Raw genomic sequence first — 25,847 nt, 5'->3', positions numbered from 1 at the left:
CACATCCAAAATAAAAAGAGTTAACAGATAATGTTACTCTACCACTACTACAAGTAATAGACATGCCAGCATCAAGTAAAATTCCAATTGAAATTAAATTCTTTTCAAAATCAGGAAAAATTTTAACAATTTTCAAAGTAAGTATTTTACCTGATGAAATAACCAAGTTTGTTGTCCCTTGTTGTATCACTTTCACGACGTTTCCATTTGCAACAGTGACAGTCTCTGCTACTTGAACAATATCAGTTAGCCGGTCCTTGTTATTGCAAACATGACAAGTCGCCCCAGAGTCTAACCACCAATCTGAAGATGTACTAGCCAACCTTTTACCCTTGCCAACCATGGCAACAAAGTTAGTAGGCTCAGTTTTGTCCTCCAACATGTGAACTTCCTTCTGTGGTGTGTCAGTGTTCCCTTTCTTAGGACTCCTACACTCAGATGCATAGTGATCCCACTTTTCACAGTTGCGACACTTGCCCCTCTTTTTAAAATTAGTCTTTTTGGCCTCCAACTGTTGGGGTTCTTTCTTAGGTGGCTTGGACTGCCTAGGATATTTCTTGGGTTGTGAAACCAAATTGGCAGATGCCTGTTATTGTTTCACCATCTCCAAGTTATTCCTGGCTTTGTTCTCATCTTCGATTCTAATGAACCGTTTGAGATCATCCAGTCCCACTTGTGTTTTCTTTCTATGCATCTCAGTTTTAAAGGAATGCCAGGTAGAGGGTAACTTAAAAATAATTGCACCCACTAAGAATGCATCAACAACAGGGATATTTTCTTGGTTCAGTTTTGTTCTCAAGTTCTCAAAGTCTGTAACTTAAGGAGTAATTTCCTTGTCTTCTTGAAACTTGAAATCCATGAACTTATCAACTAAGTGGGTCTTTGATAGTTCCTCCTCCTTTTTGAATTGGGCATCAAGGTTTTCCCAAATCTCTTTTGCAGTCTCATATTTACTATAGGTCTCTGCCAGCCTATCTGACAGGCAGTTCAATAGATAGTCTTTGCAAAAGTCCTCATCACTTATCCATTGGGCTTCAGTTAGGTCCGTACAATCAGAAAAGGTATTTACCATAGTGTAGAAAATATTGAGGTACTTCAGTCCAAACTAAGTCTTCCTTTTCCAAGAACTGAACTCAGAGCCACTAAAGCTTTCTAATTTGATCATCTTAATTGGAACAACATGTTTATCCATTATGATGTGATTTGTTTATATGCCCAAGAAGAAATTCAAATAAAAATAAAAGCTTCAAGGAACAATCACACCTGAGATGAAGAACATTGGATTTGTGCAGCGAAGAAAAGGATCGCGATAATGCGACCATGTCGACGCTGGTGCGATGATGTCGACGCTGGTGCTACGATGTCTACGCTGGTGCCGATCCGATTCAGTTATGTACAGCCGAAACCAAAAGGAGAAAATCCGTGCAGATGTTCTTCTTTTACTTTTTTTTTTTTTTTTTTTAATAAAGCTTCCTGTCAAATCAAACTAAAGTATAGAAGCTTTTCAAAATTTGATAAGAGTTTTGATTTTGTCTTCTTCTCAAATCAAATAATGAACCAATTCTTTAAAAAAAGGAAAATGGGAAAAAGCAATCAAGTACTCTGTTTCGTCCTTTTGCTTTTGTTTTTGCTTTTGTTTTGTTTTTTTTTTTTTTCAAAACAAAACTGATCAAATCAAAAGGAGTTAAATAAGAGCTTTGGAAACAGTGTTCTGCAAACCTGTCTTTGGATCGAATCAAAGCTTTAAAAAACTTCCTTTTTCCTTTCGATCAAATCAAAAACTTATGATGAACATTCTCTCTTCACAAAGTCGATCGCAAGAAAAGCTTATGAATCAAAGCTGAAGCCGATCGCAGAATCGATCAACAAAAACCAGAAGCGGAACGTTGATTCCAAAATCCGACGAACACCGAAGCAGAACATTGATTCCAAAAACCGACGAACACCGAAGCCGATCTACTAGAAAATTAATCTAATGCTTTAAGATTGTTAGGGTTAGGGTTTAAGCATAAGGTTGCTTAAAGCATTACACCCTGAGTATCTAGTTTGGAATACCCAGACTGCTGCCTCCAGCTAGTATTTATAGGAAAACTAGGGTTTAAGTCAGATGGGCTAATTACTAGATTGGCCCTCACAGCCTGAGTATTAATACAAGTAGGATTATATTAGAACATATGAAGGGATATTATATAAATACCCTTACACCTTTGAGATCTAATTCTTCGCTGTTACAGGCTTACAACACATGTCTCTCTTATTGAGAAACATTTAGTACCAGAAGAGATTGAAGATGTCCACGTCTATCATTTCCACTCTCTTCCCTGCAAATAACCTGTGGGTGGGAAAAGAATAAGAGAAGAGGGAATTGAGTATTAAAGAAATATTGTATCGAACTTTCTAGGATTTTAGATGAGACAGCACCGAAAAGATGACACAGTGGCATTACTGGTTTTTGATGAAGATGATTTCCCCGGCAACGCGGACTCTAAGAAACTATAAGCAGGTTTCTAGAAAGAAGATTTCCCCTGGAAGATGAAAATAAGTAGAGATCTAAGTGAAAGAAGTGGTCTCTCACCTTAAAATGATTTTCAGAGAAACCTTGCGAGAAGACATTCACCCCCGAAGCTTGATTTTCAATAAGAGGGAGAGGGTTTAGGTTTGAGATTGGGAGATCAGGAGAGAGGAGATCGTGGTGAGGGAGAGTAATAAGAAAAATAAAAAGGAAACTGTAGGAGAAGTTTTGGTTTTTTTTGGGTAATAATAACTGTAGGAAAAGAATTATCAGAAAATAGAGAGAGAGAGAGATATCTCTCGTGGATGTCAATTTAGAGTTACAAAAAAAGAATATTATAAAAAGTTGGGGGTAAGGGTACCATTAATTTGTGAAAAATAAAAAAAAATGACAAAAAATATAATAGAAAAGGAAGGGTGGGTGGAGGATTTGGAAGATCTAACGAATAAAAAAGGGATACAAAGGGAGGATTTGGATGATCTGACAAATAAAAAAAGATACTTTTGTGGAGAGATTTGCTTTACATAATAATGAATATTATTAATAATATTAATAAATCCTAAGGGTAATTAAGATTATGAAATTATAAGAAAGAATGACATAAAAATTAAGAATTGAAGAGTGGAATTTTAGATAAGAATGAAGGGTAGAATAAGTAACTGAAAGATTTACCGCAACGTGCTTTTATATAATAGTATAATAGTATAATAGTATAATAGTATAATAGTATAATAGTATAATATATACATCCTTGTGTTTTCCACATGGAAGGATGATATCTTGAAATTCAGAAGATTGGATGTTTAGGAAGTTATTTGGATTTATCACATGTCAAATTTTAGACGGAGTTTCAACATATCTTCTCATAAGTAGGCAATACCCTCACGTGTGTTTGCATGCACCCAACTCCCGACTGTAGTTCTTGATTTTTTCAATACCTTATTTGTTTGCTACTAGACAAACTCGGACCCACCTATAAATATGTAAATTTTCAGCACCCTCTGAATTGTCATACATGTCATTTGTTGGAGGGAGTTCTATTTTACTTCCAAGTGAGGGCATGCGGAGACTCTACTTCAATTCCAAACCCTTATTACTAGTTACTTACTTCACTATGATATGGAGATTAATGAAGAACATTGGTCTCGGAATCCAAAGTAGGCCAAAGTTAGAACTAAACTGAAGTAAATTATAAGTGACTCCAGCCATGCATTTCTTCCTTAATTGATTTTAAAACTAATATTTCTTTTAATTTTTTTCTTTCCTCTATTGTGAATTGTAAAGAAGGTCTGAAGAAAGAACTGCTCTTCTTCAACAATTTAAAATTGGGGATAAAGTTGAGGTTTTGGTAAATTTTATGATTGGGTGGAAGCGTGCGATCGCGACCATTAATAAGGAATTACAAGTTCACCAAATTAGAGTTCATTATAGTCTTTGGTCTTGGATTAAAGATTCAGAGTGTGAAATGGACAAGTTTTATGATGTGTCTCAAGTAAGGCCTCTGCCACCTGAGATTAAGGATGAGAAAAAAATCATTTTTAATTTGCACCAAGAGGTTGAAGTACGTGCGTGACAGGGACTCTAATACAATTAATAGTGGCTGGTGTATGGGAGAGAAGTCTTGGAGATATGTAAGAAGTATATGTCTGAACCATATTATTATTCCATCAAACATCCACATTAATTCGGCTTCATTAATGTGGTTGAAGCTGACGTCAGGGTTCCCATGCAATGAATAATGACTAACTAAAGCACACATACATAAACCTAATAAGGTACCAAAAAACACCTAAGGTACAAAAATCTCTAAATAAAGCGGCAAAATTTTCAACCTTTTTTTTAATATAGGCTGCCATCTGTTTTTTTTTTTTTTTTGTTGTTTCGGGGAGGAGTTGGGGAGAGTAGTGAATTTTTGTTGCTTCTATAATGGAAGCAAGTAATGGAGATGGAAATGACTCTTTCTCAACCTTTAATTAATGGTTGAGGAATTAATTGCTGTATTATAAGTATCTTTAATTCTGTTACATGAGTTTGAAAGTTTAAATATACACAAAAATGTTATTTTTACTTATTATCTACATCAACAGTGTTAACAACAAAAATGAAGATGTAGTCAAGGACCTAACATCCTTTCTTGAAGAGATGAGATTTGAACAAAAAAATACACGATAATAGCCACTTGGAGAGCAATAATTATCATTAAGCAGCTAGCCCAATCAACATGAAATAAAGCTTGAAGATGTAAAGATTTGGCATGATGACCGTTCAAGCCCATAGTATTAGTGTGCTTCGGATAAGGTAATACTCTTTTGATAGTAGCCTAATAGGTGAAGATTGTAGCATACATGTACTGATAGACTTTATTATCTACAAAAGCTATTTGGATGAGCGAAGGTCAATTGAGAAGATCAACTTTATACTTTTGTTGAGAAAGAGAAATGCTTTGAGATGATTTATAAGTTGAAATTCATCAAGAAAAAATTAATCGAAACAATGTCTTTTGAAGAAAATTTGGAGCCAATGACATAAATCAAAGTTTGAATAGCTGAGATGCCATATTAGAATATTCAACCTAAAAGCTTAAGCTATTAGGTAGATAGAACTAGATAGCACATGAAGTCATTCAAGGTCTTAGAATAATAAATTTGTGATATTCCCTAATATCCTCCTCACATGTGGCTTCTCATGTGTTGTTCTAATATCATGTAATAGAAGCAGGTAATGGAGATGGAATCTCTCTCTCTCTCTCTCAACAATTGATGAATGGATGAGAAGGTAGTGTATTTATATATTATCAGATCCAAATTGTGTTATATGAGTTCGAAATTGAAACTATGAAGAGTTAGGCTGTGTTGGGTATGCATTCTTGGAATGCAATCTAAATTGATTTCGCATTCTCGAATAATAAAAACAACTATTTTTATCATCCGAGAATGCAAAACCGACCTGGAATGCATTTCAAGAATGCATACCAAACGCACCCTTGAATTACTTATCTACAACAACTAGGTTCACAACAACTTTGAAGACTTGGTCAAAAACCTATCATTATCTTTTGAAGAGATTGAATCAATGTATGATATTGTAGAGATTTGTATCTTTTACAAACATAAAGAATGAAAATTTATTCCTATATTAATGGTATGTTATAGCACAACATGAAGCGATGTTGACATTTAACCCAAAGCAGTAGGCATTAAGTCTTGAAATCTAGATGCTTGCATATAAAACAGTTCATGATTATGTAATGGTTCAATTTAAATTTATGTTTTCCTTATAAAGTAGGAAGTGAAAAAATAATTCATGTCGTTCATTTTCTCATTCATTTTCTAGTAAAAGTTTTTATGATTAGGCTAGACCACTTATGTCCCACATGTAAGCGTGATTTGGTAATTTTAGTTATTGGATAGAATAATGGACATAGTACAATCAAGATTAGCCACATGTCAAATTTCAAAGTGAAACTCATCTTTATTTTCTTTTGGCAAAAATTATCAATAAACAAAGCTCCTAAACTTTTCGAACAAGTTCATCCCCCAATCATTTTTCAAGTTCATTCTCTCAAATCATAGAATTTTTTGAGCCCAAAAAGTCCTTCGAAAAATATTTTTGTTGTCATGCCATCAGATTGTTCCACAAAATGCATCAAATAAACTCTCAATTTGATTATTTTTATCCAATTTTGTTTTGGATTTTTATAATTCAACGTTTAATAATCATTTACCTTTCCCTCTTTCATCCTCCTTTTCTATGCACAAATGTCAACTTTTCCATACACAATTATAATGAGATAAGCACCATGATTCCTCAGGTTCCTTGTTAGAGTAACGAGTTGAGTAATAACTAAAACTACAAGAAAATCAAAAGAACGAAGATGAAATAAATGGTAATTTTCACTTGTATGCCAATTTGAACAAAAATGATGACATGGAAATGATAAGCCAAAGAAATCATAAGTGGATGGCCTTTTGGTAGTAAAATTTTGATGAGTTTGGGAATCTTAAAAATAAATTGATTGAGGGAGTACGGTTCCAAAGTTCGAAATGTTTGTTAGCATTTTTGCCTCTTTTTTCAATGCCAAAAGTCAACATATATCCCCACCAAATGTATTGGTGTTTTCCCTTATATTTGTAGCCATTTATTTGTTTTCCAATAACTTTTATTTGTATTGGATTTTCAAAATTTTTTCTTCTAACTTATGCACAATTCTATCAAGGCTAGTAGTTGGCAAAAGTTAGGATACCATAAGACTTGGGTCTCACCTTCTCTACCACATGGTAGATAAGGTAGATAAAGGAAAAGAAAAACATAGTAGAACAACGTTTGGGAAAAGTAAAACAAAAAAGAATCACACATGCACAACACAAAGATTTACGTGGTACATCAAAGACGGGTTATGTCTACGATTGAAAGATCGTCAAAGCTTCCACTATTTTGATGAAGAAATTACAAAATCCTCACACACATCTCCTTACGAGATAACACCCTATATATAGTGTCTTGAGCAGTATAATATAGAGAACCAAACCTATTGATACTCTTAATATAGACTGGCAAAATAACTTTACAGATGCACTGTGATATAATAACTTTTTAACATGGAAATAGTGAGATTAAGGAAAGAACTGCAAAAAAAAAAAAAAAGAGGAAAAAGAAAAATAAATCCTGCTTAGCGGTCTCTTGGCCGGTACTAGAATCTTGAGAGTAATCCCAATCTTCACCATGAATAATTAATTTATTAAGGGACTATAAGCTACCAAATTTTGTACAATTTTGTTTATTGGAACTCTTGTTTTGCCTATTTTTTATTTATTTTTTATTCCTGGTTAGTCAGTGTTAGAGTAAAATTGAAATGTTAACTTGATTAATAAATTAATCGAGTTATTAAAGATAAGTCGAACCTCAATTGACCTCTCCTCACCTATCTAAATTCACTTAATCTCCTTTATGTTCATATGGTCTTCTAATTAACGCATGGTAGGTAACTAGACCTCTTCCATTGAGATAAAATTGGCACATGTTCATTCAAACATTTTAAAAACCCAACACCACCATTTACAAGCTAAAACCATTTGACCATGGAATACAAGTATTTTAAGGACAAGCCCTTAAAAGTACTTGAAATTTTGTGTGTGCCCTTAAAAGTACTTGAAATTTTGTGTGTGCCCTTAAAAGTACTTGAAAAAGTGTATGAACTCTTTAAATTTTGCACCCTCCTCATCATGGCTATAAATATTGGTATCAAATAGGGCATATTGGCCTATCCATATCGGTAATGGCAACTTGGCCGATCTTACATCAGTGGAATGGTTCTTATCAGTAGGCTTGTCAATCGATACGATTTTGGTAATACGATACGGTTTTGATACGGTACCAAAAATAGATATCCAATATCGATACCATACCGTACCGTTTAGGAGTCCTATTTTTAATATCGATACCGTACCATTTTGGTATGATTTTGGTACACTATAAAAATGGTATGGATACGGTATAAAATTTGGTTTTAAAAAAATGGATGGATGGATGGATCAATATATCCTAATTCTTGGGGAAGATTATGATATTTGAGGAATGAATTTAATTACTGAAATGGTGAGGTTAATACTCATGCGAGACGAGGTTGGGGAGACATCATTCTTGTACATAACTTGACAATAGGAGACACATGCCTTTTTAAGCTCATTAACTGAGGGATTCTGTGAGTAATTAATGGAGACTCTCTCCCTCTCTTACACAGTGTTACTTGGTTTCTCTGCAATAACGGAATAACCAATAGAGATATACAACTTATAGAAAAATCATAGTTGACAGTTTTGAGAAGAAAACAGAAAAAAAAAAAAAGAAAAAAAAAGAGAAAGGCCGGAGATCAATGATGATTTACCTGAGAAATTTCTTTAGAAATCCAGTAGCAGACAGGGATCTGAAAGGATCTCGTTACTTCGAGGAGGTCTAGTGCTCATTGGAGTCACTGCTCAGTCGAGGAGGCTCTACCTTCTACCGGAGTGCCGCTCTAGGCGCTGCGAGGAAGCCAGGAAGGGCGAAGTGGAAAGGAAAGTGCTCAGTGGAGTCATTGCTCAGTCGAGGAGGCTTTGCCGGAGTGCCGCTCTGGGCGCCGCGAGGAAGCCAGGAAGGGCGAAGGGGAAAGGGAAATGCGAACTGGAGTCACTGCTCAGTCGAGGTCTCGAGGAGGCTCTGCAGAAGTGTCGAGTGCCGCTCTGGGCGCTGCGAGGAAGCCAGGAAGGGCGAAGGGGAAAAGGAAGTGCGAACTGGAGTCACTGCTCAGTCGAGGTCTCGAGGAGGCTCTGCCGGAGTGCCGAGTGCCGCTCTCGAGGCTGCGAGGAAGCCAAGAAGGGCAAAGGGGAATGGGAAGTGAAAATCTGGGAAAGGGGCGAAAGGTTGAAGCCTGAAAGTCGAAACTCGGAACGCTTGATGCCTTGAAAGTTGAAAGGAATTAGGGTTTTAGGAGTTAGTCTTAGCCATTTAGACTTTAGGTTTTTTTGTTTAAATTTTACAAGTATACCCCCCAAAACGGTACGGTTTTGGTACCATTTTGGTATAACGGTATGATTTTGATACATACCGACGGTATTATATCCAATACCGATACCATACCATACTGTGGCCAATACCCTTTTTTGGTACCGTACTATATCGTTTTTGCAATGGTACGATTTGGTACGGTGATATTACACGATCGGTTCCAGATTCGATATACAGTTTCGGTTCCAAATTGACACCCTTACAGTTACTTATCAGTGGCAAATCTATCCAAAAATTACATTTTTTTTAATTGATATATGTGGGATTGGGCATTTTATTCCTAAATGTCCAATACACCAAAATTTTATTTGAAAATACAATTTTAAAGGAAAATAGTTTACCCCTCAAATGGGCAAGCAATTGATTTTTGATCCAATAATTAATGGAGGGCATTTTTGGAACCCATGTGTGTGTTTGTTAATTCTCACTATCTCTTTCTTTGGTGGTTGGTGATCTACAACAACAGCCATTAAAACGAAGAAAAATGGAGGATGAGGTGACTCAATCATCAATTGGAGCTGATCATGTGGTCGAAGTCTACAGCTATTATCACGATGGATGGATTTCTGGGACCATAGTGGGGTCGGCCAGAAACCAAATTGAGGTTGAGGTTAGAAATGTAAGTCGATATGGCTTCTATGTCACGTCAGCATAGGATAAGAAGTGGTAGTATCTCTTCATATTCCATTTAGAAACTCTAACCGTCTTAGTAGTGGAAATATGCACTCCATTAAGCTCCATTAAGATAAAGTCCTTGATGGAAGGAATTATCGAAATGAGAACCTTAAGGAGATTGGAATCCCTGGTTTTAAAAGATATACAACACACAATTTTTAACATTTTTAATTTCTTCATTCATTTTTGTTTCTACTAGCGGGGAAGGAGTACCTCATTAAAAGAAAATAAAAAGAGCATCTCAATGCACGAGGCTCCCACTACTACTGTTTCTATGTTTTGAAATAACAACCTAATGGTTTGGAATAGCACAACTTAACCGTTGCGCAAAGCTTGTCCACTAGGAGGACCTTATTAATTACATTAAAAAAATATCAGTTTATGCAGTTTAGATGAAGTATACATGCTATGTTACAAATACATGTATAAATAAATACATGCATATTAATTAACCATATATAGACCAAAAGTTTCATCATAATTTCAGTAAAAAAAAATTAATAAAACAATAAAGTTTCATTTTCGAGCAGCATACACAAATGGGCATTGGAATGAAATTTTTAACTTTGGTTTTATTGATAAGAATTTGTAGTCCAAAGTTCTAGAGTTTAATTCGTGATTGGAATAGAGAACCTCATGAGTTGAGCTGAGTATTTTCCTACATCTGAGAACTTGATGAGGAGTTGATATTTCGATATTTCTTCTTTTAGTAGACACTTTTGTCTAAAGACATTATAAGATAAATATACAATAATATATATGAAGGTGGGGATAGCTCATGGGTCAAAAACTTAGCAGACAATGGAAAATATAGTAACATTATTAACATATGGTACATTTAAATTAAATGACATGAAAAACAAGTTTTCAACATGTTGGAAAATGATGGGTAAGAAAATAGTATAATTTAAAAAGTCTTTGGCAGGGATTGGTGCTCTTTTTGGTTTTTTTTTCAATCCTTGCATTGTATAAGAGTGATGCATGCTTCGCCATCGTAGATACCCTATTTCTACATATATTTTAATAGAACTTCTTCATTAATTTTATGTGTATAATTCTTTGTTTTTTGTTATTTTAATGACATCAATACATGATACAAGCTATAACGGATTTTTCATATGATAAAACAAAGGAAATTAATTATTAGTGACTGTTTCATCCACTATCATATCTGAACTTGCAAAAGTCATATATAGCTGCTGTCCCAATAGTTGACTGGCTCCAAAAGTGTTCTCCAGTGTGCATGGTAGAAGGGGTATGTGAGGCTTAATTTCCCTGTGAAGATTGCCTCGATGGCACAGGCTCCGTTTGGTTGCAAGGGGAATTAAAGGGAAGGGAAACGAAATTTTCATACTTAAAATAAAGAAACTTTTTTAATCATTTACCCCATGTGACACCATGTGACAATATTTCTAACTCCCAATCATTCCCATATTTGGTTATTAAATTTCACTTTACTTTGCATCCATTTTCCTTTGGTTTAAAATGTAAAATAAATAAATATTACATATAAAATGTATCTTTACTAGATATGGTAAAAAATTTAATTAGTTTATACAATCACATGGGGTAATGATTTCAAAAGTTTATTTTTTAGGTTTGAAAATTTTCCCTTCCCTTTCCTTTAATTCCCCTTGCAAGGAAAACACTCGATGATTAATTTTAAAGAGTTATGTCTAAAGACTGTGAGGTGAGGTACATATATAATGGATATGCCCTCAAACCATAAAATCTATTTACATGTGCTTTGACAGGGCTTGATTTGTACATGAATAAAAATATTAATGTCTTTACTTAAAAATATTTAATTTTGTTTAGAACAGAACAAAATTTATTCTGATTGCTCATGTCACACTGAAGCATTTGAACTGATGCTAGCTGCTAACCATCTTACAAGTGGAGCTCTTCGATCTGGAGAATTATCACCTCATTGTTCTTTGAAGATGAAACTATAATATTTTAATGATAATTAGATCGATCAGGCGGCTAAGATTTAGCAAAGAGGAGGAATGTGTGCTTTTATTAAAAATTTAGTTTTGGCATTATATATCACGTAACATTTGATTCACTGAAAGTGCTTCTGATTATATAAATATAATAATTTTTGTTCATAGACAAAAGTTTTGGCAGACATAGGATCTTTAATTTTATGCAACTCAAGAGGAACTCTCTGCCTTGCAAGATCGAGAATGGATTCGGAGTTCAGTAAATTCATTACACCAATATAGTAGTATTACTGTTAACTACTATATATACTTGCAACCTAATACTTTTTTTTTTGTCACGTAGGTTGTTGATGTCTTTGGGCAAATTCTAATCCTCAAACAAAAACAATTACTTGAAATTGTATCACATCATTACTTTCCCACGTATTTTGGGGTATATTTTCCTTTTATTTATACATTAATACTAAAACAAGTGATTAAAACTAGCTGTATGAATTTATATTTTTTTCTTCTTATTATGGTAGGATATGATTGCAAAAGGAAGCACCGAGATAATAAAAGATCTGAAATTTTTTTATGTATTTAAGAAACTAGGTTACCGCTTGATTGAATGCGATCTGGTAATTATTTCAACAAGAGTACTTACCCAATCTTCTATGTTAATTATACTCTTGATCTAATTTCGTGTGTTGGGCCAACTTTGGATTAAGTATGCCTTAGTACGTGTTCTTTTGCTTTCAATGTGTGCAGCTTTTCATCCCTATTTGTATACATAAACATTGGTTCTTATATCTGATAAACTTAAAGGATAAAAGATTACATATTCTGGATTCTATACGAAAAGCAAACACGCCCCTGATGATCAACATATTACATACAAAATAATGGTTTGCTCACATTCTATAATAAATTTTCTCATGGTCCCATTTCAGAGAATTTTTTTTCCCATTTCCTAAATGATTGAATCTTTGAATGAATTGCAAAAGAAAACATGCGAGGATATATTAACCTTGCTAAATGATGGGAAGAGTCTTTCAATTTGTAAATGGGATCTAGATCGGCCTTCACTTCCATCACAGGCAAACTCGTACGTTTTTTCAATGTTATGTTTTAACTAAATTACTCTTTTCTTATTTCATTATATGTTGATAACCTTGAAAAATCTTGTTATGGGAATGATTGTGGTGTCTTCATGTGGAAGTTTATGGAATGTTGGAATGAACAATGGACTGAAAATTTCTCATAGGTATGAATATGTTTATAATCTATGTGCATGTTTAATTTGTAGTATAAAATTTAATTTGAGTAACTTGAAAGATCTTTTCTTTCAAATTAATGTAGGATGACATTAAAACTTTTCGAAAGGTGATCAGGGAAGACTTGTTGCAATTCACAGGAAACTGAGCTAAAAAGGAACTTTGACGATGTATGTCATTGTTTTTACCATAGATATTAGGGAAAATATCATCCCCCTCCCCTCTAAGTATCCGTAATATCAACCCGGTACCCAAGTTTTGAATAATGATAATGCCCTCCCCTACTTTTGAAAGATTCTATCAACCGTGCCTTAATGGCTACAGGTGTTAAAATAGTATATGAAAAGATGATACTACCCTTCTTCTTCTTTCTGGTTTTCTAACTATTTTTTTTATTTTTTTTAATATCCAATCAACACTTTCTTCTTCTTAGTGAATGGAGTTGCAGCGGGTGGGGGTGGGGGTGGGGGTGGGAAGGGGTTTGGTTTGCCGTTGAGGGGGAAGAACAGGTGGTAGGGTGAGATGATGAATCTGTTTCAATGGATCTGCCGGGAAGGTCTATTTCGTTATGAATCATTCGTTTGACACTACCACCATCTCCGTCTCCATCGCTCAAATCCGATCAACCTCACCGAATGCCGCTGCCACTTTTTTGAATCTCACCAGAATCTTCGCCATAATGGGAGTTGTTGGTGAAGACCAGTCGCATGCACTGAAGGAAGAGGTAATAGATCAGTGCTGCCTAGCCATGGAAGAGTCTTCGAACTCAGTTTGCAGACGGGGCGATTACGGACAGCTTGATCGGACTTCTGGAGATAAGGGTACTCTAGGTTCCTTTCTGTGCATTTCCCTCTTCTGTCTTCATTCAATTTCTATTTCCGTTCCCCTCTTCATTCAGTTCACATTTTCATTAAATCGATTTTTCCCCTCTTCACTCAGTTTCTATTTCCACTAAATCGATTGTTCCCCTCTTCATTCAGTTTCTATTCTTCTTTCTAACAAATATTTGTGATTTAATAGTGTTCTTCCTTGTCCATCAAGAGTCATAGCTTATTAAAAAGTTGGTTCAAAACTTCAAGAATCCAGTCAATTAACTTCTAGAGTTTCCATTTTTTGTCCAATAATTTTTAAGATTTGCAGTTCTTTTATTTTCTGGTTCTTCTTGTTTGATTTCAACTTATTGGGTCATCGGTTGTTTGTCCAAAAAATTAAGACACTATCAACCGATCTTGAGTGTCGCTCTCCCAATCGATACTCAAGATCAGATTCTCTCATTTTTAGTATACCCAACTCACTCAATCTTTCAATATCCACATGTGATAACAATGGCTGCCAACTCACTCAATCTTTCAATATCCACATGTGATAACCATGGCCTACTCAACAGATTGCAATCCCATTAAATATCCACATGTGATATGAAACAAATATGGAATTTGATTTGATTGTAATCCTTTGATAGACCAAATAGGGATCCTCTATTATCTTCTATGATATCATATGTATTTGTATATATATCCACATTGGATAACCATTATTGAATAATGAAGAAATATTGTTTTAACATGGTATCATAGAGCCAGTGTTTCTTTTTTTCCTCTCTTCATCCCTAGTTGGTGCTTTCAACAATCATGGCAATTGGTTCGGCTCTCTCCTCTCACATAACCGAATCCATCACAACCTCTTCGATGCCCACCATGGCTGCTGGTTCATCAAACTTCTCCTTCCCCTCGGCCCACCACCTTCTATCCATCAAGCTAACTCCAACGAATTTCCTGGTTTGGAGAAAACAGATAGTACCATTTCTAAAGGGCCAAGGGCTCTTTGGATACCTTGATGGATCCCACCCCTGTCCAACCGATCCTGTTGAAGCCACAGCTTGGATCAAGCAAGACGTACAATTGGTCAGTTTACTTGTGGCATCTCTCTCTGAATCCCTAGTTTCCCTTCTCTTGGACAACGAAACCAGCCATGAATGCTGGCAAACCTTGCATGAGGCCTATGGATCTGCCTTTACCATAAGACTAATGTCATTACATCTTGACTTGCAAAGTCTTAAACAAAAACCAGATGAAGGTGTTACATCTCTACTTCAACGTCCGAAGTCTATTTCGGATGAACTCGCTGCATCAGGCAATCCGGTGAATAAAACTGAATTTAACATGCACGTCCTTCGTGCCCTCAATGATGGTCTCAAGGATGTGGTCTCTGGAATTCTGAATTGGCCCGATCCTCCTTCTTATCCAGAACTCCATGGCCTCCTTCTAAGCCATGAGAGTATGCGGGCCTTTTGAAAACTATCAATCTCGGATGATGCACCTGCATCTAACACCCCAGCTGCCAATACCGTTCAACAGTCCCCCCCCTCAATCAAATCCGGCTCGTCCTCATCGGGCCGTGGTTCCTATAGGGGTCGTGGGGGGCATGGTAGATCTGGTAGGGGTTGCGGGGGTCATGGTCCCCCTTAGTATGGCTGTCTCTTCTGCACCATTTGCCATCGCACCAACCACCAAGCCCAAAACTGCCATTACCCATCCAACCCGCCCAAGCATGGTCCTTCTCCCTATGCTCCCCAAGCCCACTATGCCCAACCGCCACCTTTTCCATACCATTCCCCTCCACCATCATTGGCCCTAGCTTGGTACCCAGACACGGGTGCCACCCATCATGTCACCCCTGACCTTCAATCCATGACATCCTTTGACAGCTACAATGGTTCAGACAATTTGCATGTGGGTAATGGTAAGGGTCTCCAAATATCTCATGTTGGTAGTGGTAAAATCTCTTCTCCCCTCATTCATTTCAATTATCTGACATTCTCCATGTCCCCTCCATCACTAAACCTCTTCTTTCCGTTCAACGTTTTGCACAAGATAATGGAGTCTTTTTTGAATTTCATCCCTCCTATTTTTGTGTCAAGGATCAGGTCACCAAGGCGACGCTTCTTTCCGGTCCGAGTAAGGGTGGTTTATACACCCTTCCTCTTCCTCCACATCCTCCCCAACTACCAGTATTGCTGAAAGGACTAGCTTGGATGGATGGCATTCTCGTCTCGGACATCCTCACGAGCTCATCTTGCGTACCATGATACGACAAAATAATCTACCCTATAGTTCTTCTTGTCTCTGTTCTATGTGCCTTGCATGTCAAATGGGTAAGGCTAGCCGTCTCACATTACATGAAACTAGTTCCCGTAGTGAATTTCACCTTGAATTAATTTTTAGTGATGTATGGGGTCCTTCCCCTGAACTTTCCTGTGATGGACATCATTATTTTATCATTTTTGTTGATGATTTTTCAAAATTTATCTGGTTTTATCCTTTGAAGGCCAAAGTTTTTGGTGTCTTCCATCCATTTAAATTATTGGTTGAACGACAATTTTCTCGCTCCCTTAAAGCTATCCAAACCAATTGGGGGGGGGGGGGGGGCGAGTACCGTTCTCTTCCCACATTTTTTGGAAATCTTGGTATCTCCCACCGGTTTTCTTGCCCTCACACCCATGAGCAACAAGGCTCGGTGGAGAGACGCCATCGTCATATTGTTGAAACGGGTTTGTCACTCCTTGCCCATGCATCTGTCCCTAAGCAATACTGGCACTTTGAGTTTGAAACCGCGGTATATCTTATTAACTGCATGCCCTCCAAGGTTACTAATAATTTCTCTCCTTTCCAATTGATCCATAATAAAGCCCTAGACTACAATTTCTTGTGTGTTTTTGGGTGCTTGTGCTACCCTCTTCTTTGCCCATACAATCAACATAAAATGGACTATAGGACCGTACCATATGTCTTCCTTGGTTACAGCTCCACCCATCATGGTTATCGCTCTCTTGATCGAGTCCATAATCGTTTTTACATTGCTTGTCACGTTCGATTTGATGAGTCGAACTATCCCTTTGCATCTCCCTCCATCCTTGGTCCATCGCCATGCCCACCATCTACTAGCTCTCCTTGGGGTGTGGCTCCCATTGGCATTTCTCCCTCCCAACGTGTCATGGCTACACCACCACCACATGCGACTCAAAGTCCCTCTCCATTACCATTGTCCTTGGACCGCTCACCTGAGGCCTTACTGTTGGAATTGTATGTCCATCAAACTCGAATTATTGAATTATTGAATTTAATTTTTGCACTTTATTATTTTATTTGGGATAGTAAGAATGTTCCATAGGTCTTTACCTAAAACTTGTCTGAATTGGGAACGGGACTGGACATCCTGTTTATATGGTTTCAATATCGCATGTCACGAGAAATGGAGATTTCGGTGTATGGATGTGGGTACACGTCAAGAACGTGTATAGATGAGAATCTGGTACGTATATCTTATGTATTACTACTGGTTGTGTGTGTGATATACTTACCCGCCACTTGATGGCCCTTTGACTTGAGAGATTCCATTTGTTGCAGTGTGGCAATACGGGTTTTGGTAAACCAATGGTTGATGTCCAATCGGACTATAAACTTGTACACTGGATTCGTGAGACCGCATTGAAAACAAAGAGGATTCTCAACATGGAATCCACTGTTCGTTTATGGGGAATATCTAGGAGAGAGAAAGTCAGTGATTGGTTGGACAGAAATCTGGATCCAGTGTTTATTCAAAATGTTTTATAAATTTATTTTCAATATAAAATTTATATATAATATATTGAATTTTATTTTAAAGTTTTACAGCCGTCCGATCGTAATCACATATTCTCTCGATCAACGTACATGATGAATTGGGGATAAGTAGCATTAAAGTACATACCCTATAATTCATTATGGGATATTAGGAAAGTGGAAGGGCGTATGTGTAATAAAAGAGTTTATTGGACACATGGCATTATATGGGAGAATAAAATATTTATGGTTGAATATCTTTTTATATTATGGCAAGAGATATTATGAGAATATCTCATAAACCATAGTTTGAAAAGATTGTATCCCTTTTGAGATTTTATGTCTCCACTTTAGTAGCAAATTGGAGTTGCAAAAATTAGAAGATTCATAAAATACCAAAATGGAAAATTGAGCCAAGACCAAGATGGAAGGAGATTACTTGAGACCCAAGGATCTCCAAAATTATAAAAGATGTGTGAGACTTGAGTTAGAGAACTCAAGCGGTCTTGGTGATTTTTGTGTTCTTCTAAAAGATTGCAAGAATTGATCAAGCTTCAAAGTGTTGAAGGATTTTTCAATCTCCAAGTTTGCACAAGTTGAAAGACCTATTATCTATAGGAGGAGTTTCACTTGCGACTCTAAGGTAATCATGAATGTTATTTTGAAATTGTTTCTTCCCTACTCTTGATCATGAACTACAAGTATTGACCCGATCCAAATTCTGTTGTGCACCAGGTTTATTCCAAATAATTGGTATCAAAGCATTGCTTGTACGTTCATGGTTGGAGTATGATTTAGATAGAATAGGGTTCTCCATGATCTTAGAATAAAGTTGTTATTTTTTTTCCAATAAGAGGATGCATGTTTTGATTTAATTATATTATGATTGATATGAAAAGGGAAGAAAAATAAATAGTTTTTTTGTTCTTTTCATATTTTATTTTAAAAAAATTGTTTTTTTTTTTATTGAAAATTTTTATAGGTTTTTATTGGACTTTTTAGTTTAATTTTTAGAATGCACTCACACTTAATGGTTAAGTAGGTGATTTGCATTTACCCAATTTTATCACATGTTGATGTGGGATCACATGTATCATTACCTTATTGGACTAGATCATGGAGAATTTTATTTTATCTTGGTGGTTATGGGAATGGATTTAATTTGTAAATCTATGTGGATGGTGGTATTTAATTGTTTATGTGAAATATGGAATTTGATGTGCATTGTGCTCTCTCCCCCCTCTATCTCTCTCCCTTTAATTTTTTTGATAAAATTATGTACTCCACCCCTTGGGCAATTCAATGGTGAGTTGTGTTTACCAAGGGGGTTTCTTCTTCAAGGAAAGTGTATAGAGAACTAGGTTGTAATTTTATTTATTTTATATAAGTTCAACCGATGGAGATTTTGAAGATCTTAAAAAAAGATGGAGATTAACATACGATGCTGGAATGAGATAGAAAGGAGCATGAAGATGCAAAGAATAAAGCATGGAGATGCCAATGGATGGAGCAAGCATTTTGTTGTGCATCACTTGATGCATTGGACGCTTAATTCTTTTCACATTAAATTAATTAAATAATTATTGATTTAGTGGGAGTAATAATACGTTGTTATTTTCATTAAACCTACCATCCCATAGCCACAAATTTATATATGTGTTACCTTGAGCGTTGCATTTTTTATATATGGTGATATATTTTGTGCGCAATCGTTTACCCTCCAACTTTAAAAGCATGTGTGATATGGATAAATCTTAATCGGTAGATCTTTGTTCATGGCCCCCTTTTGATGATGGATGTAGAGATAGGTAATGAGGTCCCCACAATTGAGCCGATAGGACGTTATGGGGATCTCACTACCATACGGTCTACACCTTCTCCCATTGGATAGAAAATGGACATGGATAGTGGGAGGGCACTGCCTTAGTGGGCTAGCTCATGATGCCATGAATCATTCCGAATCATTAGGAATACACATGACTTGAGTGTGTGTCAGCCGATAGGATATGGACCTAACACTCAAGTGGTCAATTACATTGGAAGCCTAGGAGGCAGACAGAATAGTCCACCGAATCACCGTATGTGGGATGATCTCCGATATGGTAAGTTTTACATGCAAGGATTGGTGAGTTTCAATACATTTTTTTCATTATGAAGGGATATAAAAAAGATGAAGCACCATTATTTTAATTAGTCCAAAATCAAAATTCAATGGTCACGATATTTATTGTGTTTTTACTTATACATATGTAGATCTTTTTGACATGGCTGCCCCAATCAACAACACCCTTATGTCACTTATTACCCAATCAAAATTGATCGGACCAAATTATGAGGATTGGCATCATAATATTATGCTCCTTCTCAAGGCTGAGGGACTTGACTCTGTCCTAACAGAAGAGTCTCCCACTATACCATTCGCTGACATGGATAGAACTGAGGATATTACTGAATTTATCGCAGAACAACCAAAGGAAAGGGTGGACATCTTCAAATCCTACCATCAAAGGGATTCAAAGACCCAACTGTACATTTTGAATTCTATTGACAAATCGATTGTCGAGTCTGTCAAGGGAATATCTTCTGCGGGTGACATGATGGCTAAGATCAAAGAGTTGTATAGCCAACAAGACACCCACATAGAGTATGAGTTGGTGGATAAGATCCACAGTCTCAAGATGGAACCTGGAACTCTGATCTTGGACCACGTGATGAAAATTCGAAACTTGTTCGAACAATTGGAGGGTTTAGGTTCTGAAAAGTTCTCCTTGAGGTGTAAGAGGAACGTCATTTTTAAATCTCTCCCTGGCTCATTTAGCTCCTTTATTTTCAACTTCAATATGAACAAGTTAGATGTTTAGTTGACCGAGCTGGGTAATATGTTATAAGAAGCCGAGAGAGCGACTAAAAAGGAAAAGGCAGAAGTGCACCTCACCGAGGTGAAAGAAAGTTCTTTCAAGAACAAGGGAAAGAAAAAGAAGGGTAAGATCCATACAAAAAAAAGTGGGAAAATTCAGAAGAAGAAATCTCCCAAGGAAGGAAAGTGTTTCTTTTGTGGGAAAGAGGGGCATTGGAAATGTAACTGTCGTGCATACCTTGCTTCTTTGAAAAAGAAATCGGACGACAAGGATACCTCGTTAGAAGGTAATTTAAATATTTTTGTCCTTTTCGAAACTAATATGTCTATTGGACCATTTAACTCATGGCTTGTGGATACAGGATCTACGGTCCATGTCTGCTATACGTTGTAGGGGTTCAAGGAGACAAAAAAACTGGACAAGAATGAAGTGTGTCTCAAGATGGGCACTGAAGTAGAGGCCAAGGCGTTGGCAGTCAGAACTTATAACATAGAATTTGATTCTGCATCTTTAGTTTTAAATAATTGCTACTATGTTCCTTCTTTTAAAAGGAATATTATTTTCGTTTCAAAGTTAGTTTCAAACGGTTATGTATTTACTTTTGGTACTAGACTTTCAATTCGTTATAATAATATCTTTGTTGCTTCTGGACTTTTACAAAATAGTTTGTATTTTTTAGAACAACCCTTGATAACGAATGAGGTTTCAAATATCGATTTGAAACGAAAGAGAGCTCTAGTGAGTCCTACTTACCTATGGCATCTCAGATTAGGTCACATCAATGTAGATAGGATTAACAGGTTGGTGAAGGATGGGCCGTTAGAAAGCCTAAAGGTCGAACCATTCCCAACCTGTGAATCATGCCTACAAGGAAAGATGACCAAGAAGCCCTTTCCCAATAAAGGCAGGAGAGCCGACAGTTTGTTGGAATTAATTCACACCGACGTGTATGGGCCCATTAACATCCGAGCTAGGTATGGTTATGAGTACTTTGTGACATTTACCGATGACTATTCTAGATATGGTAGTATCTACTTAATGCATAAGAAGTCAGAGACTTTTGAAAAGTTCAAAGAGTTTCAGGCTGAGGTTGAAAAACAATTAGATAAACGCATCAAGTCCATTCGATCAGATCGAGGAGGGGAATATTTATCAGATGAATTCAAAGCATATCTCATCACCGAGGGGATTGTGTCACAACTATCAAATTTTGATACACCTCAACAAAATGATGTATTTGAGAGACGTAATCGGACTTTGTTGGACATGGTTCGAACCATGCTCACCTTTGGTAAGTTACCCTTATCCTTCTGGGGGTATGCCCTAGAGACTGCGATTTATATATTGAATAGGGTTCCTACAAAAACTGTACCCAAAACCCCATTTGAATTATGGTATGGGCACAAGCCCAGCGTAAAACACTTCAGGGTTTGGGGTTGTCCTGCGTATGTACGCAAGCAATAAACAGATAGTAAGCTGGAGCCACGTTCTTTTAGATGTTTATTCTTGGGATACCTAAAAGGCACAATTGGTTACAATTTATATGACCCTGCAAATCAGAGAGTCATTGTTAGTAAGCATGTTACTTTCATTGAAGAAGATTTGATTGCTAAGAGAAGCGACCCTGTTGTCATAGAAGAAATGTCTTCTATACCTGAAATGCCTAATCCATCAATTGAATCAACTATCAACCCCATTGAACCTGATATAGTTCAGGAGCCACGACATAGTGGGAGGACCATAAGACCACCCATACGTTATACACTTCTTACTGAAGAAGCTAAGACTGTAGAAGAATTCTACATGGTTATCACTGAATCAAATAACGATCCGTATACATATAAACAAGCTCTTCAAGATGTAGATGCACCCAAATGGGAGGAAGCCATGCGCTCTGAAATTGACTCAATGTATTCCAATAATGTCTAGACTCTGGAGGATCCACCAGAAGGCATAAAGCCCATTGGATGTAAGTGGATCTTTAAGAGGAAGAGAGGTGTAGATGGAAAGGTTGAGAGATTCAAGGTAAAATTGGTAGCAAAAGGTTATACTCAATAAGAAGGTATAGACTATGAGGAAACCTTTTCACCAGTAGCTATGATGAAATCCATCAGGATTTTATTGGCAATAGCCGCACATTACAATTATGAAATCTGGCAGATGGATGTGCAAATTGCATTTCTAAATGGATTTCTTAATGAAGAAATCTACATGCAACAACCAGAGGGGTTCACTTCAAAAGGTGAAGAGAACAATGTGTGCAAGTTGTTGAGATCCATTTATGGACTCAAACAAGCTTCCAGGAGTTGGAACATCCGTTTTGATAAAGCAGTCAAATCGTTTGGCATTGAACAGAACATGGATAAACCTTGCGTTTACAAGAAGTTCAGTGGGAGTGCGGTTTGTACGTAGATGACATTTCACTAATAGGGAACGATGTTGGGTTTCTTTCATTCGTAAAGGTGTGGTTGTCCACCACTCTTTCGATGAAGGACTTGGGTGAAGCTAGCTATATCCTTGGGATCAAGCTTATTAGAGATCGCCAGAAAAGGATGCTAGGCTTGTCACAATCCATATACATACTGGCAAGGTTTAACATGAAAAATTCCAATAAAGGAAATATTCCTTTCCACCATGGAATTTCACTTTTCAAATCTCAATGCCCCAAGACTCCAGAGGACATTGAAGAGATGAAGACAGTTCCCTATGCCTCTGCAGTGGGAAGTCTAATGTACGCTATGTTGTGCATAAGGCCAGATATCTGCTATGCTATAGGGATAGTGAGTCTGTTTCAATCCAATCCAGGAAAAGAGCATTGGACTGCGGTCAAGAATATTCTCAAGTATTTGAGAAAAACCAAAGATTATTTTCTAGTATTGGGCATGATGAGTTGTCAGTAGTTGGATATGCGGATTCAGATTTTCAAACTGACAAGGATGATAGAAAGTCTACATCCGGTATGGTTTACCTTATGGGTGGTGGAGCGATTGTGTGGAGAAGCGCCAAATATAAATCTACAGCCTATTCTACTACTGAGGCAGAGTACCTGGAAGCTGGTGATACAGCCAAGGAAGGTGTCTGGCTTAAGAAATTTCTTGCCGACTTGGAGGTTGTTCTAGAGTTAGTCAAGAACCCCATACCTTTATTGTGTGATAACACGGGGGCGATTGCACAGTCCAAGGAGCCTAGGGCTCATCAGAGGAACAAACATGTGCAGCGGAAGTATCACCTGATTAGAGAGATAATCCAACAAGGTGATGTAGCTATTTCCAAAGTTGACACTGCTGACAATGTGTCAGATGCAATGACTAAAAGATTAGCTCCTATAGTGTTTGAAAAACATATTAAGAGCATGGGTGTAACTTTTGTTGGCAATTGACTTTGATGTACAAGTTGGAGATTGTTGGAATTGTGTGTCCATCAAACCCAAATTATTAAATTATTGAATTTGATTTTTACACTTTATTATTTTATTTGGGCTTTTAAGAATGTTCCATAGGTCTTTACCTAAAACTTGTCTGAACTGGGAACGAGACTAGATATCCTGTTTATATGGTTTCCATATCGCATGTCATAAGAAATTGAGATTTTGGTGCATGGATGTGGGTACACGTCGAGAACATGTATAGATGAGAATCTGGTACATATATCTTATGTATTGCTACTGGTTGTGTGTGTATATACTTACCTACCACTCGATGGCCCTTTGGCTTGAGAGATTCCATTTGTTGCAGTGTGGCATTACGGATTTTGGTAAGCCAATAGTTGATGTCCAATCGGACTATAAATCGGTACACTGGATTCATGAGACCGCATTGTAAACAAAGAGGATTTTCAATATGGAATCCACTGCCCATTTACGAGGAATATTCAGGAGAGAGAAAGTCAATGATTGGTCGGACAGAAATCTGGATCCAGTGTTTATTCAAAATGTTTTATAAATTTATTTTCAATATGAAATTTATATATAATATATTGAATTTTATTTCAAAGTTTTATGGCCGTCCAATCGCAATCACATATTCTCTCAATCAACGTGCATGATGAATTGGGGATAAGTAGCATTAAAGTACATACCCTATAATTCATTATGGGATATTAAAAAAGTGGAAGGGCTTATGTGTAATAAAAGAATTTATTGGACACATGGCATTATATGGGAGAATAAAATATTTATGGTTGAATATCTTTTTATATTATGGCAAGAGATATTATGAGAATATCTCATGAACCATAGTTTGAAAAGATTGTATCCCTTTTGAGATTCTATGTCTTCACTTTAGTAGTAAATTGAAGTTGCAAAAATTAGAAGATTCACAAAACACCAAAATGGAAAATTGAGCCAAGACCAAGATGGAAGGAGATTACTTGAGACTCAAAGATCTCCAAAACTATAAAAGAGGGAGAGGGAGGAGCCTCCTAAGATTTTGGCAGTGCTCTCTCCCCCTCCCACGATTTCTCTCTCTCCCCTCTCTTGTATTGGTGTGTGTGAGACTTGAGTTAGAGAACTCAAGAGGCCTTGGTGATTTTTGTGTTCTTCTAAAAGATTGCAAGGATTGATCAAGCTTCAAAGTGTTGAAGGATTTTTCAATCTCCAAGTTTGCACAAGTTGAAAGACCTATTATCTATAGGAGGAGTTTCATTTGCGACTCTAAAGTAACCATGAATGTTATTTTGAAATTATTTCTTCCCTACTCTTGATCATGAACTACAAGTATTGACCCGATCCAAATTCTGCTGCGCATCGAGTTTATTCCCAACACTTACCACCTTCCCTAATTCCAATGGCTCAAATTATACCTTCCCCACCAGCCTCCCCGCCTCCACGTACTAGACCAATTTCTGAACTATATGCCACTCCACCCGCACCACCTCCTCCACCCACACGACTTCATCCCATGCAACTTCGATCTAGAACCTAACACCCACAAGCCCTAACCTCTACACCTACAACCTTTAACCCTGAACCTACCTGTTTTACCCAAGCAAACAAAATTCGCGAATGGAGAACGGCCATGACTGATGAATTCAATGCCTTGGTGCGCAATGGCACATGGAAACTGGTTCCCCGTCGCCCGTCAATGAACCTTGTGGGCTATAAGTGGGTATATCGCATCAAGCGCAAGGCTGATGGCACCCTGGAACGTTACAAAGCCCGCTTGGTGGCCAAGGGGTTCCACCAATAGCATGGAATTGACTACACCGATACATTTAGTCCGATGGTCAAACCCACCACTATCCGCACCATTTTGTCAGTGGCGGTTGCTCATCAATGGTTGATCCGCCAACTAGATGTGCATAATGCCTTCCTACATGGTCACCTCACTGAAGAAGTGTACATGACTCAGCCTCCTGGCTTTATTGATCCAAACCATCCAGATCATGTATGTTGCCTCCATCGGTCCTTATATGGTTTTAAGCAAGCACCATGGGCTTGGTTCCATCTGCTCACCTAG

General features: G+C 37.0%; 1 long non-coding RNA gene across 1 annotated transcript; it reads right to left on the bottom strand.

Moving 5' to 3' along the window:
• Window positions 1-2,272: 2,272 nt before the first annotated feature.
• Window positions 2,273-2,528, bottom strand: LOC122639561. Its single transcript, XR_006329533.1, has 2 exons — window positions 2,447-2,528; window positions 2,273-2,332 (listed from the first exon to the last, which is right to left on the bottom strand). It is a non-coding gene; the product is annotated as an uncharacterized LOC122639561 (long non-coding RNA).
• Window positions 2,529-25,847: the final 23,319 nt, after the last annotated feature.

Source organism: Telopea speciosissima, chromosome 9 (assembly GCF_018873765.1).
Source record: "Telopea speciosissima isolate NSW1024214 ecotype Mountain lineage chromosome 9, Tspe_v1, whole genome shotgun sequence".
Classification (NCBI taxonomy): Eukaryota; Viridiplantae; Streptophyta; class Magnoliopsida; order Proteales; family Proteaceae; genus Telopea; species Telopea speciosissima.
Note: the sequence above shows the minus strand (reverse complement) of the source record. Positions and strands in the feature narration are given on the sequence as shown.